The sequence below is a fragment of the Bubalus kerabau genome, unplaced genomic scaffold, assembly GCF_029407905.1.
Source record: "Bubalus kerabau isolate K-KA32 ecotype Philippines breed swamp buffalo unplaced genomic scaffold, PCC_UOA_SB_1v2 scaffold_25, whole genome shotgun sequence".
In the NCBI taxonomy this organism is placed as follows: domain Eukaryota; kingdom Metazoa; phylum Chordata; class Mammalia; order Artiodactyla; family Bovidae; genus Bubalus; species Bubalus kerabau.
Window position 1 is genome coordinate 11,119,172 of NW_026577879.1, and position 18,267 is coordinate 11,137,438.

Consider the following 18,267-nt stretch of genomic DNA (forward strand, 5'->3'; position numbering starts at 1 on the left):
GTCAGCCGCTTGATAAACGCGTGTCAGAAGCTTGATCAGTACCTGTCAGCCACTTTATCAGCACCTGTCAGCCAATATATCAGCAACTCTCAACAGCTTGATCAGTGCCCGCTTAGCTGCGTAATCAGAGCCTACTCAGCCACAGGATCAGTTACCCTCAGGCGACTGATCAGCGCATCTCAGCGGCTTGATCATTTCCTGCTCTGATGTTCATTCAGCGCCTGGTCAACCACTAGATCAGTGCCTGTCAGCCCCTTGACCAGTGCCCACTCAGCTGATTGATAAACGCATACGCATCCACGCGATAAGCGCCTGTCAGCCACTTGAGAAGCATCTGTCAGCAACTTGATCAGGGCCTATCAGCCACTTGATCAGTACCTGTCAGCCAGTTGATCAGCACCTGTCAGCCACTTCATTTTCACCTGTCAGCCACTTTATCAGCAACTGTCAGGTGCCAGGGCAGCGCCTATAAGCAGCTTGATCATTAAATGTCAGCCACATTATCAGCACCTGTTAGCCACTGTATCAGAACCTGCCAACCGCTTGATCAGCACCTGTCAGCAGCTTTATGAGCACCTATCAGCTGCTTGATTAGCACCTGTCAGCATGTTGATCAACACCTGGCAGCCACTTCATTAGCAACTGACAGCCAGTTGATCAGCAACTGTCAGCCACTGATTAGCACCTGTCAGCCAGTTGATCAGCACCTGTCAGCCTCTTGATCAGCACCTGTAAGCCGATTAAACAGCACCTGCCAGCCACTTCATCAGTGCCTGTCCGCTGCTGGATCATTGCCTTCTCAGCTGCGTGATCAGCGCCTACTCAGCCGCGAATCAGCCCCTCCACCGCCACGTGATCATAGTCTGTCAGCCTCTTTATCAGAGTCAGTCATCCGCTTGATCAGCAACTGTCTGGATGTTGAAGAGTGCCTACTCAGCCGCGCGAATTGCATCTCTCACCCAGTTGATCTGCGCCTACTGAGCCCCGCAATGAACGCCTACTCAGCCGCCAGGTCCGTGCCTGTCAGCCGCTTGAGAAGTACCTGTCAGCCAGTTGATCAGCACCTCTAATCCAGTTGATCAGCACCTGTAAGCCACTGGATCAGCACCTGTCAGCCGCTTGATCAGCAACTTTCAGCAGCTTGATCAGCACTTATCAGCTGCTTAATTAACACTTCTCAGCCAGTTGATCAGCACCTGTTAGCCGCTTGATCAGCGCCTATCAGCCGCTTGATTAGCACCTGCCAGCCAGTTGATTAGCACCTGTCAGCCGCTTAATCAGCACCTGTCAGGAGCTTGATCAGGGCCTATCAGCCAGTTGATCAGCACCTGTCAGCCACTTCATTTGCACCTGTCAGCCACTTTATCAGCAACTGTCAGGCGCTAGGGCAGCCCCTATAATCAGCTTGATCATTAACTGTCAGCCACATTATCAGCACCTGTTAGCCGCTGTATCAGAACCTGTCAACCGCTTGATCAGCACCTGTCAGCAGCTTTATCAGCACCTATCAGCTGCTTGATTAGCCCCTGTCAGCCACTTGATCAGCAATTGTCAGCCGCTTGTTATGCACCTGTCAGCATCTTGATCAGCGCTTGACCACTTTCCACTCAGCCGATTGAAAAGCAAAGACTCAACCGCGTGAATAGCATCTTTCAGCCAGTTGATCTGTGCCTACTGAGCCCCGCAGTCATTGCCTACACAGCCGCCCGATCAGTGCTTGTCAGCCGCTTGACAAGTACCTGCCAGCCACTTGATCAGCACCTGTCAGCAGCTTGATGTGCGCCTATCAGCCGCTTGATTAGCACCTGTCAGCCAGTTAACCAGCACCTGTCAGCCGCTTGATCAGCACCTATCAGTGGCTTGATTAGTCCCTTTCAGCCAGTTGATCAGCAATTGTCAGCAGCTTGTTAAGCACCTGTCAGCAGCTTGATCAGCGCTTGACCACTTTCCACTCAGCCGATTGAAAAGCACCAACTCAGCCGCGCGAATAGCATCTTTCAGCCAGTTGATCTGTGCCTACTGAGCCCCGCAGTCAGTGCCTACACAGCCGCCCGATCAGTGCTTGTCAGCCGCTTGACAAGTACCTGTCAGCCTCTTGATCAGAACCTAATCAGCCACACGATGATCATTTACTCAGCCACGCGATCATCGCCTCAGCCTCTTGATCTGTGCCTACTCAGCCCCATGACCAGCGCCTACTCAGCCATGCGATCTGTGCCTGACATCCACTTGATCAACGACTATCAGCCGCTTGATCATCGCCTTATCAGCTGCACGATCAGCGCCTATTCAGCCGCTTGATCAGAACCTCTCAGGCAGTTGATCAGCACCACTCAGCGGCTTGATCATTTCCTGCTCTGCTGTTCATTCAGTGCCTGGTCCACCACTAGATCAGTGCCTGTCAGCCCCTTGACCAGTGCCCACTCAGCTGATTGATAAATGCATACGCATCCACGTGATAAGTGCCTGTCAGCCACTTGAGAAGCATCTGTCAGCAACTTGATCAGGGCCTATCAGCCACTTGATCAGTACCTGTCAGCCAGTTGATCAGCACCTGTCAGACACTTCATTTGCACCTGTCAGCCACTTTATCAGCAATGGTCAGGCGCTAGGGGAGCCCCTATAAGCAGCTTGATCATTAACTGTCAGTCACATTATCAGCACCTGTTAGCCGCTGTATCAGAACCTGTCAACCGCTTGATCAGCACCTGTCAACCACTTTATCATCACCTTTCAGCTGCTGGATCAGTGCCTGTTACCCGCTTTATCATCACATAATCAGCTGCATGATCAGCGCCTACTCAGCCGCTTGATCTGTACCAGTCAGCCAGTTGACCAGCACCTGTCAGCCAGTTGATCAGCACATCTCAGCCAGTTGATCAGCACCTGTAAGCCACTGGATCAGCGCCTGTTAGCCGCTTGATCATCGCCTTATCAGATTCATGATCAGCGCCTTCTCAGCTGCTTGATCAGAAGCTTTCAGCCGCTTGATCAGCACATGTCAGCAGCTTTATCAGCACCTATCAGCTGCTTGATCAGCACCTGTCAGCCTCTTGATCAGCACCTGTCAGCAGCTTGATAAATGCCTCTCAGCCTCTTGATCAGCACCCAGTCTGCCAAGCGATGATCATTTACTTAGCCGTGTGATCATTGCCTCAGCCTTTTGATCTGTGCCTACTCAGCGCCACGACCAGCGCCTACTCAGTCATGCGATCTGTGCCTGACAGCCACTTGATCAACGACTATCAGCCGCTTGATCAGCACCTTTCAACCACTTTATCATCACCTGTCAGCCGCTTGATCAGTGCCTGTCAGCTGCTTTATCATCGCCTAATCAGCTGCGCGATCAGCGCCTACTCAACCGCTTGATCAGTACCTGTCAGCCACTTTATCAGCACCTGTCAGCCACTATATCAGCACCTGTCAACTGCTTGATCAGCGACCACTTTGCTGCGTGATCAGATCCTACTCAGCCACGTGATCCGTGACCCTCAGCCTGTTGATCAGCACCTGTTAGCCACTTGATCATTTCCTGCCCTGCTGGTCATTCAACGCCTGGTCAACCACTTCAGTCCCTGTCAGCCACTTGACCAGTGCCCACTCAGCTGATTGAAAAGCGCCTACACAGCCGTGCGATAAGTGCCTCTCAGCCGCTTGACAAGCACCTGTCAGAAGCTTGATCAGGGCCAATCTGCCACTTGAATAGTACCTGTCATCCAGTTGATCGACACCTGTCAGCCGCTAGATCAGGACCTTTCAGCAGCTTTATCAGCACCTATCAGCTGCTTGTTTAGCACCTGTCAGCATGTTGATCAACACCTGACAGCCCCTTCATTAGCAACTGTCAGCCAGTTGATCAACACCTCTCAGCAAGTTGACCAGCACCTTTAAGCCTCTGGGTCAGCGCCTGTTAGCCACTTGATCATCGCCTTATAGCTGCACGATCAGCGCTTACTCAGACTCTTGATCAGAACCTCTCAGCCAGTTGATCGGCACCTGTCAGCCGCTTGATCAGTACCTGTCAGCAGCTTTATCAGCACCTATCAGCTGCTTCATTAGCACCTGTCAGCATGTTGATCAACAACTGTCAGCTGCTGGATTAGTACCTGTCAGTCAGTTGATCAGCACCTGTCAGCTGCTTGATCAGCACCTGTCAGCTGCTTGATCAGCACCTGTAAGCCGCTTAAACAGCACCTGCCAGCCGCTTCATCAGTGCCTGACAGCTGTTGATCATTGCCTTCTCAGCTGCGCGATCAGCGCCTACTAAGCCACGAATCATCCCCTACACAGACGCGTGATCATAGTCTGTCAGCCTCTTTATCAGAGTCGGTCATCCACTTGATCAGCACCTGTCAGCGGGTTGAAGAGTGCCTACTCTGCCGCGCGAATTGCATCACTCAGTCAGATGATCTGCGCCTACTGAGCCCCGCAATCAGCGCCTACTCAGCCGCCCGATCAGTGCCTGTCAGCCACTTGATCAGCAATTGTCAGCCGCATGTTATGCACCTATCAGCAGCTTGATCAGCGCTTGACCACTTTCCACTCAGCCGATTGAAAAACAAAGACACAACCGCGTGAATAGCATCTTTCAGCCAGTTGGTCTGTGCCTACTGAGCCCCGCAGTCAGTGCCTACACAGCTGCCCGATCAGTGCTTGTCAGCCGCTTGACAAGTACCTGTCAGCCACTTGATCAGCACCTGTCAGCAGCTTGATGTGTGCCTATCAGCCGCTTGATTAGCACCTGTCAGCCAGTTGACCAGCACCTGTCAGCCGCTTAATCAGCGCCTATCAGTGGCTTGATTAGCCCCTGTCAGCCAGTTGATCAGCAATTGTCAGCCTCATTTTAAGCACCTGTCAGCAGCTTGATCAGCGCTTGACCACTTTCCACTCAGCCGATTGCAAAGCACCGACTCAGCCGCGCGAATAGCATCTCTCAGCCAGTTGATCTGTGCCTACTGAGCCCCGCAGTCAGTGCCTACACAGCCGCCTGATCAGTGCTTGTCAGCCGCTTGACAAGTACCTGTCAGCCTCTTGATCAGCACCTAATCAGCCACACGATGATCATTTACTCAGCCGTGCGATCATCGCCTCAGCCTCTTGATCTGTGCCTACTCAGCCCCATGACCAGCGCCTACTCAGCCATGCGATCTGTGCCTGACAGCCACTTGATCAACGACTATCAGCCGCTTGATCACCGCCTTATGAGTTGCACGATCAGCGCCTACACAGACGCTTGATCAGAATCTGTCAGGCAGTTGATAAGCACCAGTCAGCCGCTTGATCATTTCCTGCTCTGCTGGTCATTCAGCTCCTGGTCATCCACTTGATCAGTGCCTGTCAGCCGCTTGAGAATACCTGGCAGCCACTGGACCAGCACCTAATCAGCCACGCGATCATCATTTACTCAGCCGCACGATCATCGCCTCAGCCGCTTGATCTGTGTCTACTCAGCCCCGCGATCAGCGCCTACTCAGCTGTGCGATGTGCGCCTGACAGACACTTGAGAAGCACTGTCAGCCTCTTTATCAGCGACTATCAGTCGCTTGATCAGCACCTGTCAACGACTTTATGAGCACTTGTCAGCCGCTTGATTAGTGCCTGTCAGCTGCTTGACTACTGCTCACTCAGCCGATTGAAAAGCGCCAATGCATCCGCACGATAAGCACCAGTCAGCCGCCTGAAAATCACCTGTCAGCAGCTTGATCAGGGCCTATTAGCCACTTGATTAACACCTGTCAGCTAGTTGATCAGCACCTGTCAGCCAATTGATCAGCACCTGTCAGCCAGTTGAACAGCTCCTGTCAGCCCCTTGATCATCGCCTATAAGCCGCGTGATTAGCACCTGTCAGCGAGATGATCAGCACCTGTCAGCAGCTTGAGCAGCGAGTATCAGCTGCTTGATCAGCACCTGTCAGCCAGTTGATCAGCACCTGTCAGCAGATGGATCAGGGCCTATCAGCCACTTGATTAGCACCTGTCAGCCAGTTGATCAGCACCTGAGGATCGCTTCATTAGCACCTGTAAGCCAGTTGATCAGCACCTGTCATCCGCCTGATCAGCACCTGTCAGCAGGTTGATCAGTGCGTATCAGCTGCTCGATTAACACCTGTCTGTCTATTGATCATCACCTGTCAACCGCTAGAACAGCACCCACTTTGCTGCATGAACAGTGCCTACTCAGCCACGCGGTCAGTGACGCTCAGCCGGTTGATCTTCTCCTGTCAGGCGCTTGATCATTTCCTGCTCTGCTGGTCATTCAGCGCCTGGTCAACCACTTGATCAGTGTCAGTCAGCCGCTTGACCACTGCCCACTCAGCAGATTGAAAAGCGCCTACGCAGCCGAGGAATAAGCGCCTATCAGGAGCTTTACAAGCACCTGTAAACCGCTTGATCAACACTTACTGAGCTGTGCTATCAGTGCTTAATCAGCCGCGAGATCAGTGTCTGTCAGCTGCTTGATCAGCTCCTGTCAGCCAATATATCAGCAACTCTCAACAGCTTGATCAGTGCCCGCTTAGCTGCGTAATCAGAGCCTACTCGGCCACAGGATCAGTGACCCTCAGGCGGCTGATCAGCGCCTGTCAGCGGCTTGATCATTTCCTGCTCTGATGGTCATTCAGCGCCTGGACAACCACTAGATCAGTGCCTGTCATCCCCTTGACCAGTGCCCACTCAGCTGATTGATAAACGCATACGCATCCACGTGATAAGTGCCTGTCAGCCACTTGAGAAGCATCTGTCAGCAACTTGATCAGGGCCTATCAGCCACTTGATCAGTACCTGTCAGCCAGTTGATCAGCACCTGTCAGACACTTCATTTGCACCTGTCAGCCACTGGATCAGCACCTGTCAGCCGCTTGATCAGCGACTTTCAGCAGCTTGATCAGCACCTATCAGATGCTTAATTAACACTTCTCAGCCAGTTGATCAGCACCTGTTATCCGCTTAATCAGCGCCTATCAGCCGCTTGTTTAGCACCTGTCAGCCAGTTGATTAGCACCTTTCAGCCGCTTAACCAGCACCTGTCAGCAGCTTGATCAGGGCCTATCAGCCACTTGATCAGTACCTGTCAGCCAGTTGATCAGCACCTGTCAGCCACTTCATTTGCACCTGTCAGCCACTTTATCAGCAACGGTCAGGCGCTAGGGCAGCCCCTATAAGCAGCTTGATCATTAACTGCCAGCCACATTTTCAGCACCTGTTAGCCGCTGTATCAGAACCTGTCAACCGCTTGATCAGCACCTGTCAGCAGCTTTATCAGCACCTATCAGCTGCTTGATTAGCACCTGTCAGCCAGTTGACCAGCACCTGTCATCCGCCTGATCAGCACCTGTCAGCAGGTTGATCAGTGCTTATCAGCTGCTCGATTAACAACTGTCTGTGTATTGATCATCACCTGTCAACCGCTAGATCAGCACCCTCTTTGCTGCATGAACAGAGACTACTCAGACATGCAGTCAGTGACGCTCAGCCGGTTGATCTTCTCCTGTCAGGCGCTTGATCATTTCCTGCTCTGCTGGTCATTCAGCGCCTGGTCAACCACTGGATCAGTGTCAGTCAACCGCTTGACCACTGCCCACTCAGCAGATTGAAAAGCGCCTACGCAGCCGAGCGATAAGCGCCTGTCAGCCGCTTTACAAGCACCTGTAAACCGCTTGATCAACACTTACTGAGCTGTGGTATCAGTGCTTAATCAGCCGCGAGATCAGTGTCTGTCAGCTGCTTGATCAGCACCTGTCAGCCAATATATCAGCAACTCTCAACAGCTTGATCAGTGCCCGCTTAGCTGCGTAATCAGAGCCTACTCGGCCACAGGATCAGTGACCCTCAGGCGGCTGATCAGCGCCTGTCAGCGGCTTGATCATTTCCTGCTCTGATGGTCATTCAGCGCCTGGACAGCCACTAGATCAGTGCCTGTCAGCCCCTTGACCAGTGCCCACTCAGCTGATTGATAAACGCATACGCATCCACGCGATAAGCGCCTGTCAGCCGCTTGAGAAGCATCTGTCAGCAACTTGATCAGGGCCTATCAGCCACTGGATCAGTACCTGTCAGCCAGTTGATCAGCACCTGTCAGCCACTTCATTTGCACCTGTCAGCCACTTTATCAGCAACTGTCAGGTACTAGGGCAGCCCCTATATGCAGCATGATCATTAACTGTCAGCCACATTATCAGCACCTGTGAGCCGCTGTATCAGAACCTGTCAACCGCTTGATCAGCACCTGTCAGCAGCTTTATCAGCACCTATCAGCTGCTTGATTAGCACCTGTCAGCATGTTTATCAACACCTGTCATCCGCTTCATTAGCAACTGTCAGCCAGTTGATCAGCAACTGTCAGCCGCTTGATTAGCACCTGTCAGCCAGTTGATCAGCACCTGTCAATCGCTTGATCAGCACCTGTAAGCCGATTAAACAGCACCTGCCAGCCGCTTCATCAGTGCCTGTCAGCTGCTGGATCATTGCCTTCTCAGCTGCGCGATCAGCGCCTACTCAGACGCGAATCAGCCCCTCCACAGCCACGTGATCATAGTCTGTCAGCCTCTTTATCAGAGTCAGTCATCCGCTTGATCAGCAACTGTCTGCAGGTTGAAGAGTGCCTACTCAGCCGTGCGAATTGCATCTCTCACCCAGTTGATCTGAGCCTACTGAGCCCCGCAATGAACGCCTACTCTGCCGCCCGGTCCGTGCCTGTCAGCCGCTTGAGAAGTACCTGTCAGCCAGTTGATCAGCACCTCTAAGCCAGTTGATCAGCACCTGTAAGCCACTGGATCAGCATCTGTCAGCCGCTTGATCAGCAACTTTCAGCAGCTTGATCAGCACCTATCAGCTGCTTAATTAACACTTCTCAGCCAGTTGATCAGCACCTGTTAGCCGCTTGATCAGCGCCTATCAGCCGCTTGATTAGCACCTGTCAGCCAGTTGATTAGCACCTGTCAGCCGCTTAATCAGCACCTTTCAGCAGCTTGATCAGGGCCTATCAACCACTTGATCAGTACCTGTCAGCCAGTTGATCAGCACCTGTCAGCCACTTCATTTGCACCTGTCAGCCACTTTATCAGCAACTGTCAGGCGCTAGGGCAGCCCCTATAAGCAGCTTGATCATTAACTGTCAGCCACATTATCAGCACCTGTTAGCCGCTGTATCAGAACCTGTCAACCGCTTGATCAGCACCTGTCAGCAGCTTTAGCAGCACCTATCAGCTGCTTGATTAACACCTGTCAGCCACTTGATCAGCAGTTGTCAGCCGCTTGTTATGCACCTGTCAGCAGCTTGATCAGCGCTTGACCACTTTCCACTCAGCCGATTGCAAAGCAAAGACTCAACCGCGCGAATAGCATCTTTCAGCCAGTGGATCTGTGCCCACTGAGCCCCGCAGTCGTGCCTAGACAGCTGCCCGATCAGTGCTTGTCAGCCGCTTGACAAGTACCGGTCAGACACTTGATCCGCACCTGTCAGCAGCTTGATGTGCGCCTATCAGCCGCTTGATTAGCACCTATCAGCCAGTTGACCAGCACCTGTCAGCCGCTTGATCAGCGCCTATCAGTGGCTTGATTAGCCCCAGTCAGCCAGTTGATCAGCAATTGTCAGCCGCTTGTTAAGCACCTGTCAGCAGCTTGATCAGCGCTTGACCACTTTCCACTCAGCCGATTGAAAAGCACTGACTCAGCCGCGCGAATAGCATCTTTCAGCCAGTTGATCTGTGCCCACTGAGCCCCGCAGTCAGTGCCTACACAGCCGCCTGATCAGTGCTTGTCAGCCGCTTGACAAGTACCTGTCAGCCTCTTGATCAGCACCTAATCGGCCACACGATGATCATTTACTCAGCCGCGCGATCATCGCCTCAGCCTCTTGATCTGTGCCTACTCAGCCCCATGACCAACGCCTACTAAGCCATGCGATCTGTGCCTGACAGCCACTTGATCAACGACTATCAGCCGCTTGATCATCGCCTTATCAGCTTCACGATCAGCACCTACTCAGCCGCTTGGTCAGAACCTGTCAGGCAGTTGATCAGCACCAGTCAGCCGCTTGATCATTTCCTGCTCTGCTGGTCATTCAGCTCCTGGTCATCCACTTGATCAGTGCCTGTCAGCCGCTTGAGAAGTACCTGGCAGCCACTTGACCAGCACCTAATCAGCCACGCGATCATCATTTACTCAGCCGCACGATCATCGCCTCAGCCGCTTGATCTGTGTCTACTCAGCCCCGCGATCAGCGCCTACTCAGCCGTGCGAGGTGCGCCTGACAGACACTTGAGAAGTACTGTCAGCCACTTTATCAGCGACTCTCAGTCGCTTGATCAGCACCTGTCAACGACTTTATCAGCACCTGTCAGCCGCTTGATTAGTGCCTGTCAGCTGCTTGACCACTGCCCACTCAGCCGATTGAAAAGCGCCAATGCATCCGCGCGATAAGCACCAGTCAGCCGCCTGAAAATCACCTGTCAGCAGCTTGATCAGGGCCTATTAGCCACTTGATTAGCACCTGTCAGCTAGTTGATCACCACCTGTCAGCCAATTGATCAGCACCTGTCAGCCGCTTCATTAGCACCTGTCAGCCAGTTGAACAGCACCTGTCAGCCCCTTGATCATCGCCTATCAGCCGTGTGATTAGCACCTGTCAGCCAGTTGATCAGCACCTGTCAGCCTCTTGATCAGAACCTGTCAGCAGCTTGATCATCCCCCATCAGCTACTTGATTAGCACTTGTCAGCCAGTTGATCAGCACCTGCCTACCGATTGATCAGTGCCTGTCAGCTGCTTGATCATTGCATTCTCAGCTGCGCAATCAGCACCTATCAGCTGCTTGTTTAGCACCTGTCAGCCAGTTGATCAGGACCTGTCAGCACCTTGATCATCGCTTATCAGCCTCTTGATTAGCACCTGTCAGCAAGATGATCAGCACCTATCGGCAACTTGAGCAGCAAGTATCAACTCCTTGATCAGCACCTGTCAGCAGATTGATCAGGGCCTATCAGCCACTTGATTAGCACCTGTCAGCCAGATGATCAGCACCTGTCAGCAGCTTGAGCAGCGAGTATCAGCTGCTTGATCAGCATCTGTCAGCCAATTGATCATCACCTGTCAGCAGATTGATCAGGGCCTATCAGCCACTTGTTTAGCACCTGTCAGCCAGTTGATCAGCACCTGAGAGTCGCTTCATTAGCACCTGTCAGCCAGTTGATCAGCACCTGTCAGCAGGTTGATCAGTGCGTATCAGCTGCTTGATTAACACCTGTCAGTCTATTGATCATCACCTGTCAACCGCTAGATCAGCACCCACTTTGCTGCATGAACAGAGCCTACTCAGCCACGCGGTCAGTGACGCTCAGCCGGTTCATCTTCTCCTTTCAGGCGCTTGATCATTTCCTGCTCTGCTGGTCATTCAGCGCCTGGTCAACCACTGGATCAGTGTCAGTCAGCCGCTTGACCACTGCCCACTCAGCAGATTGAAAAGCGCCTACGCAGCCGAGCGATAAGCGCCTGTCAGCCGCTTTACAAGCACCTGTAAACCGCTTGATCAACACTTACTGAGCTGCGCTATCAGTGCTTAATCAGCCGCGAGATCAGTGTCTGTCAGCTGCTTGATCAGCACCTGTCAGCCGGTTGAACAGTGCCTATTCAGCCGCGCAAATTGCATCTCTCAGCCAGTTGATCTGCTCCTACTGAGCCTCATGATCAGCGCCTAATCAGCCGCCCTATCAGTGACTGTCAGCCTCTTGAGAAGTACCTGTCAGCCACTTGATCAGCACCTGTCAGGCGCTTTACCAGCACCTGTCAGCCAATATATCAGCAACTCTCAACAGCTTGATCATTGCCCGCTTAGCTGTGTAATCAGAGCCTACTCCGCCACAGGATCAGTGACCCTCATCGGGCTGATCAGCGCCTGTCAGCGGCTTGATCATTTCCTGCTCTGATGGTCATTCAGCGCCTGGTCCACCACTAGATCAGTGCCTGTCAGCCCCTTGACCAGTGCCCACTCAGCTGTTTGATAAACGCATACGCATCCACGCGATAAGCACCTGTCAGCGACTTGAGAAGCATCTGTCAGCAACTTGATCAGTACCTGTCAGCAGTTGATCAGCACCTGTCAGCCACTTCATTTGCACCTGTCAGCCACTTTATCAGCAACTGTCAGGCGCTAGGGCAGCCCCTAGAAGCAGCTTGATCATTAACTGTCAGCCACATTATCAGCACGTGTTAGCCGCTGTATCAGAACCTGTCAACCGCTTGATCAGCACCTGTCAGCAGCTTTATCAGCACCTATCAGCTGCTTGATTAGCCCCTGTCAGCCACTTGATCAGCAATTGTCAGCCGCTTGTTATGCACCTGTCAGCAGCTTGATCAGCGCTTGACCACTTTCCACTCAGCCGATTGAAAATCAAAGACTCAACCGCGTGAATATCATCTTTCAGCCAGTTGATCTGTGCCTACTGAGCCCTGCAGTCAGTGCCTACGCAGCTGCCCGATCAGTGCTTGTCAGCCGCTTGACAAGTACCTGTCAGCCACTTGATCAGCACCTGTCAGCAGCTTTATGTGCACCTATCAGCCGCTTGATTAGCACCTGTCAGCCGCTTGGTCAGCGCCTATCTGTGGCTTGATTAGCCCCTGTCAGCCAGTTGATGAGCAATTGTCAGCCGCTTGTTAAGCACCTGTCAGCAGCTTGATCAGCGCTTGACCACTTTCCACTCAGCCAATTGAAAAGCATCGATTCAGCCGCGCGAATAGCATCTTTCAGCCAGTTGATCTGTGCCTACTGAGCCCCGCAGTTAGTGCTTTCACAGCCGCCTGATCAGTGCTTGTCAGCCGCTTGACAAGTACCTGTCAACCTCTTGATCAGCACCTAATCAGCCACACGATGATCATTTACTCAGCCGCGCGATCATCGCCTCAGCCTCTTGATCTGTGCCTACTCAGCCCCATGACCAGCGCCTACTCAGCCATGTGATCTGTGCCTGACAGCCACTTGATCAACGACTATCAGCCGGTTGATCATCGCCTTATCAGCTTCACGATCAGCACCTACTCAGCCGCTTGGTCAGAACCTTTCAGGCAGTTGATCAGCACCAGTCAGCCGCTTGATCATTTCCTGCTCTGCTGGTCATTCAGCTCCTGGTCATCCACTTGATCAGTGCCTGTCAGCCGCTTGAGAATACCTGGCAGCCACTTGACCAGCACCTAATCAGCCACGCGATCATCATTTACTCAGCCGCACGATCATCGCCTCAGCCGCTTGATCTGTGTCTACTCAGCCCCGCGATCAGCGCCTACTCAGCCGTGCGAGGTGCGCCTGGTAGACACTTGAGAAGTACTGTCATCCACTTTATCAGTGACTATCAGTCGCTTGATCAGCACCTGTCAACGACTTTATCAGCACCTGTCAGCCGCTTGATTAGTTCCTGTCAGCTGCTTGACCACTGCCCACTCAGCTGATTGAAAAGCGCCAATGCAGCCGCGCGATAAGCACCAGTCAGCCACCTGAAAATCACCTGTCAGCAGCTTGATCAGGGCCTATTAGCCACTTGATTAGCACCTGTCAGCTAGTTGATCAGCACCTGTCAGCCAATTGATCAGCACCTGTCAGCAGCTTGATCATCTCCTATCAGCTACTTGATTAGCACTTTTCAGCCAGTTGATCAGCACCTACCTACCGATTGATCAGTGCCTGTCAGCTGCTTGATCACTGCATTCTCAGCTGCGCAATCAGCACCTATCAGCTGCTTGTTTAGCACCTGTCAGCCAGTTGATCAGCACCTGTCAGCACCTTGATCATCGCCTATCAGCCGCTTGATTAGAACCTGTCAGCCAGATGATCAGCACCTTTCAGCAGCTTGAGCAGCGAGTATCAGCTGCTTGATCAGCACCTGTCAGCAGATTGATCAGGGCCTATCAGCCACTTGATTAGCACCTGTCAGCCTCTTGATCAGAACCTGTCAGCAGCTTGATCATCGCCTATCAGCTACTTGATTAGAACTTGTCAGCCAGTTGATCAGCACCTGCCTACCGATAGATCAGTGCCTGTCAGCTGCTTGATCATTGCATTCTCAGCTGCGCAATCAGCACCTATCAGCTGCTTGTTTAGCACCTGTCAGCCAGTTGATCAGCACCTGTCAGCACCTTGATCATCGCCTATCAGCCGCTTAATTAGCACCTGTCAGCCAGATGATCAGCACCTGTCAGCAGCTTGAGCAGCGAGTATCAGCTGCTTGATCAGCACCAGTCAGCGGTCTGAAAATCACCTGTCAGCAGCTTGATCAGGGCCTATTAGCCACTTGATTAGCACCTGTCAGCCAGTTGATCAGCACCTGAGAGTCGCTTCATTAGCACCTGTCAGCCAGTTGATCAGCACCTGTCATCCGGTTGATCAGCACCTGTCAGCAGGTTGATCAGTGCGTATCAGCTGCTTGATTAACACCTGTCAGTCTATTGATCATCACCTGTCAACCGCTAGATCAGCACCCACTTTGCTGCATGAACAGTGCCTACTCAGCCACGCGGTCAGTGACGCTCAGCCGGTTGATCTTCTCCTGTCAGGCGCTTGATCATTTCCTGCTCTGCTGGTCATTCAGCGCCTGGTCAACCACGGGATCAGTGTCAGTCAGCCGCTTGACCACTGCCCACTCAGAAGATTGAAAAGCGCCTACGCAGCCGAGCGATAAGCCCCTGTCAGCCGCTTTACAAGCACCTGTAAACCGCTTGATCAACACTTACTGAGCTGCGCTATCAGTGCTTAATCAGCCGCGAGATCAGTGTCTGTCAGCTGCTTGATCAGCACATGTCAGCCGGTTGAACAGTGCCTATTCAGCCGCGCAAATTGCATCTCTCATCCAGTGGATCTGCTCCTACTGAGCCCCATGATCAGCGCCTACTCAGCCGCCCGATCAGTGACTGTCAGCCTCTTGAGAAGTACCTGTCAGCCACTTGATCGGCACCTGTCAGCCGCTTGATAAACGCATGTCAGCAGCTTGATCAGTACCTGTCAGCCACTTTATCAGCACCTGTCAGCCAATATATCAGCAACTCTCAACAGTTTGATCAGTGCCCGCTTAGCTGCGCAATCAGAGCCTACTCCGCCACAGGATCAGTGACCCTCAGCGGGCTGATCAGCGCCTGTCAGCAGCTTGATCATTTCCTGCTCTGATGGTCATTCAGCGCCTGGTCCACCACTAGATCAGTGCCTGTCAGCCCCTTGACCAGTGCCCACTCAGCTGATTGGTAAACGCATACGCATCCACGCGATAAGCACCTGTCAGCCACTTGAGAAGCATCTGTCAGCAACTTGATCAGTACCTGTCAGCCAGTTGATCAGCACCTGTCAGCCACTTCATTTGCACCTGTCAGCCACTTTATCAGCAACTGTCAGGCGCTAGGGCAGCCCCTAGAAGCAGCTTGATCATTAAATGTCAGCCACATTATCAGCACGTGTTAGCCGCTGTATCAGAACATGTCAACCGCTTGATCAGCACCTGTCAGCAGCTTTATCAGCACCTATCAGCTGCTTGATTAGCCCCTGTCAGCCACTTGATCAGCAATTGTCAGCCGCTTGTTATGCACCTGTCAGCAGCTTGATCAGCGCTTGACCACTTTCCACTCAGCCGATTGAAAAGCAAAGACTCAACCGCGTGAAGAGCATCTTTCAGCCAGTTGATCTGTGCCTACTGAGCCCCGCAGTCAGTGCCTACACAGCTGCCCGATCAGTGCTTGTCAGCCGCTTGACAAGTACCTGTCAGCCACTTGATCAGCACCTGTCAGCAGCTTGATGTGCACCTATCAGCCGCTTGATTAGCACCTGTCAGCCAGTTGACCAGCACCTGTCAGCCGCTTGGTCAGCGCCTATCTGTGGCTTGATTAGCCCCTGTCAGCCAGTTGATCAGCAATTGTCAGCCGCTTGTTAAGCACCTTTCAGAAGCTTGATCAGCGCTTGACCACTTTCCACTCAGCCGATTGAAAAGCACTGACTCAGCCTCGTGAATAGCATCTTTCAGCCAGTTGATCTGTGCCTACTGAGCCCCGCAGTCAGTGCCTACACAGCCGCCTGATGAGTGCTTGTCAGCCGCTTGACAAGTACCTGTCAGCCTCTTGATCAGCACCTAATCAGCCACACGATGATCATTTACTCAGCCGCGCGATCATCGCCTCACCCTCTTGATCTGTGCCTACTCAGCCCCATGACCAGCGCCTACTAAGCCATGCGATCTGTGCCTGACAGCCACTTGATCAACGACTATCAGCCGCTTGATCATCGCCTTATCAGCTGCACGATCAGCACCTATTCAGCCGCTTGATCAGAACCTGTCAGGCAGTTGATCAGCACCAGTCAGCTGCTTGATCATTTCCTGCTCTGCTGGTCATTCAGCTCCTGGTCATCCACTTGATCAGTGCCTGTCAGCCGCTTGAGAAGTACCTGGCAGCCACTTGACCAGCACCTAATCAGCCACGCGATCATCATTTACTCAGCCGCACGATCATCGCCTCAGCCGCTTGATCTGTGTCTACTCAGCCCCGCGATCAGCGCCTACTCTGCCGTGCGAGGTGCGCCTGACAGACACTTGAGAAGTACTGTCAGCCACTTTATCAACGACTATCAGTCGCTTGATCAGCACCTGTCAACGACTTTATCAGCACCTGTCAGCCGCTTGATTAGTGCCTGTCAGCTGCTTGACCACTGCCCACTCAGCCGATTGAAAAGCGCCAATGCATCCGCGCGATAAGCACCAGTCAGCCGCCTGAAAATCACCTGTCAGCAGCTTGATCAGGGCCTATTAGCCACTTGATTAGCACCTGTCAGCTTGTTGATCAGCACCTGTCAGCCAATTGATCAGCACCTGTCAGCCGCTTCATTAGCACCTGTCAGCCAGTTGAACAACACCTGTCAGCCCCTTCATCATCGCCTATCAGCCGTGTGATTAGCACCTGTCAGCCTCTTGATCAGCACCTGTCAGCCTCTTGATCAGAACCTGTCAGCAGCTTGATCATCGCCTATCAGCTACTTGATTAGCACTTGTCAGCCAGTTGATCAGCACCTGCCTACCGATTGACTAGTGCCTGTCAGCTGCTTGATCATTGCATTCTCAGCTGTGCAATCAGCACCTATCAGCTGCTTGTTTAACACCTGTCAGCCAGTTGATCAGCACCTGTCAGCACCTTGATCATCGCCTATCAGCCGCTTGATTAGCACCTGTCAGCCAGATGATCAGCACCTCTCAGCAGCTTGAGCAGCGAGTATCAGCTGCTTGATCAGCACCTGTCAGCCAGTTGATCAGCACCTGTCAGCAGATTGATCAGGGCCTATCAGCCACTTGATTAGCACCTGTCAGCCAGTTGATCAGCACCTGAGAGTCGCTTCATTAGCACCTGTCAGCCAGTTGATCAGCACCTGTCATCCGATTGATCAGCACCTGTCAGCAGGTTGATCATTGCGTATCAGCTGCTTGATTAACACCTGTCAGTCTATTGATCATCACCTGTCAACCGCTAGATCAGCACCCACTTTGCTGCATGAACAGAGCCTACTCAGCCACGCGGTCAGTGACGCTCAGCCGGTTGATCTTCTCCTGTCAGGCGCTTGATCATTTCCTGCTCTGCTGGTCATTCAGCGCCTGGTCAACCACTGGATCAGTGTCAGTCAGCCGCTTGACCACTGCCCACTCAGCAGACTGAAAAGCGCCTACGCAGCCGAGCGATAAGCGCCTGTCAGCCGCTTTACAAGCACCTGTAAACCGCTTGATCAACACTTACTGAGCTGCGCTATCAGTGCTTAATCAGCCGCGAGATCAGTGTCTGTCAGCTGCTTGATCAGCGCTTGACCACTTTCCACTCAGCCGATTGAAAAGCACTGACTCAGCCGCGCGAATAGCATCTTTCAGCCGGTTGATCTGTGCCTACTGAGCCCCGCAGTCAGTGCCTACACAGCCTCCTGATCAGTGCTTGTCAGCCGCTTGACAAGTACCTGTCAGCCTCTTGATCAGCACCTAATCAGCCACACGATGATCATTTACTCAGCCGCGCGATCATCGCCTCAGCCTCTTGATCTGTGCCTACTCAGCCCCATGACCAGCGCCTACTAAGCCATGCGATCTGTGCCTGACAGCCAGTTGATCAACGACTATCAGCCGCTTGATCATCGCCTTATCAGCTTCACGATCACCACCTACTCAGCCGCTTGATCAGAACCTGTCAGGCAGTTGATAAGCCCCAGTCAGCCGCTTGATCATTTCCTGCTCTGCTGGTCATTCTTCTCCTGGTCATCCACTTGACCAGTGCC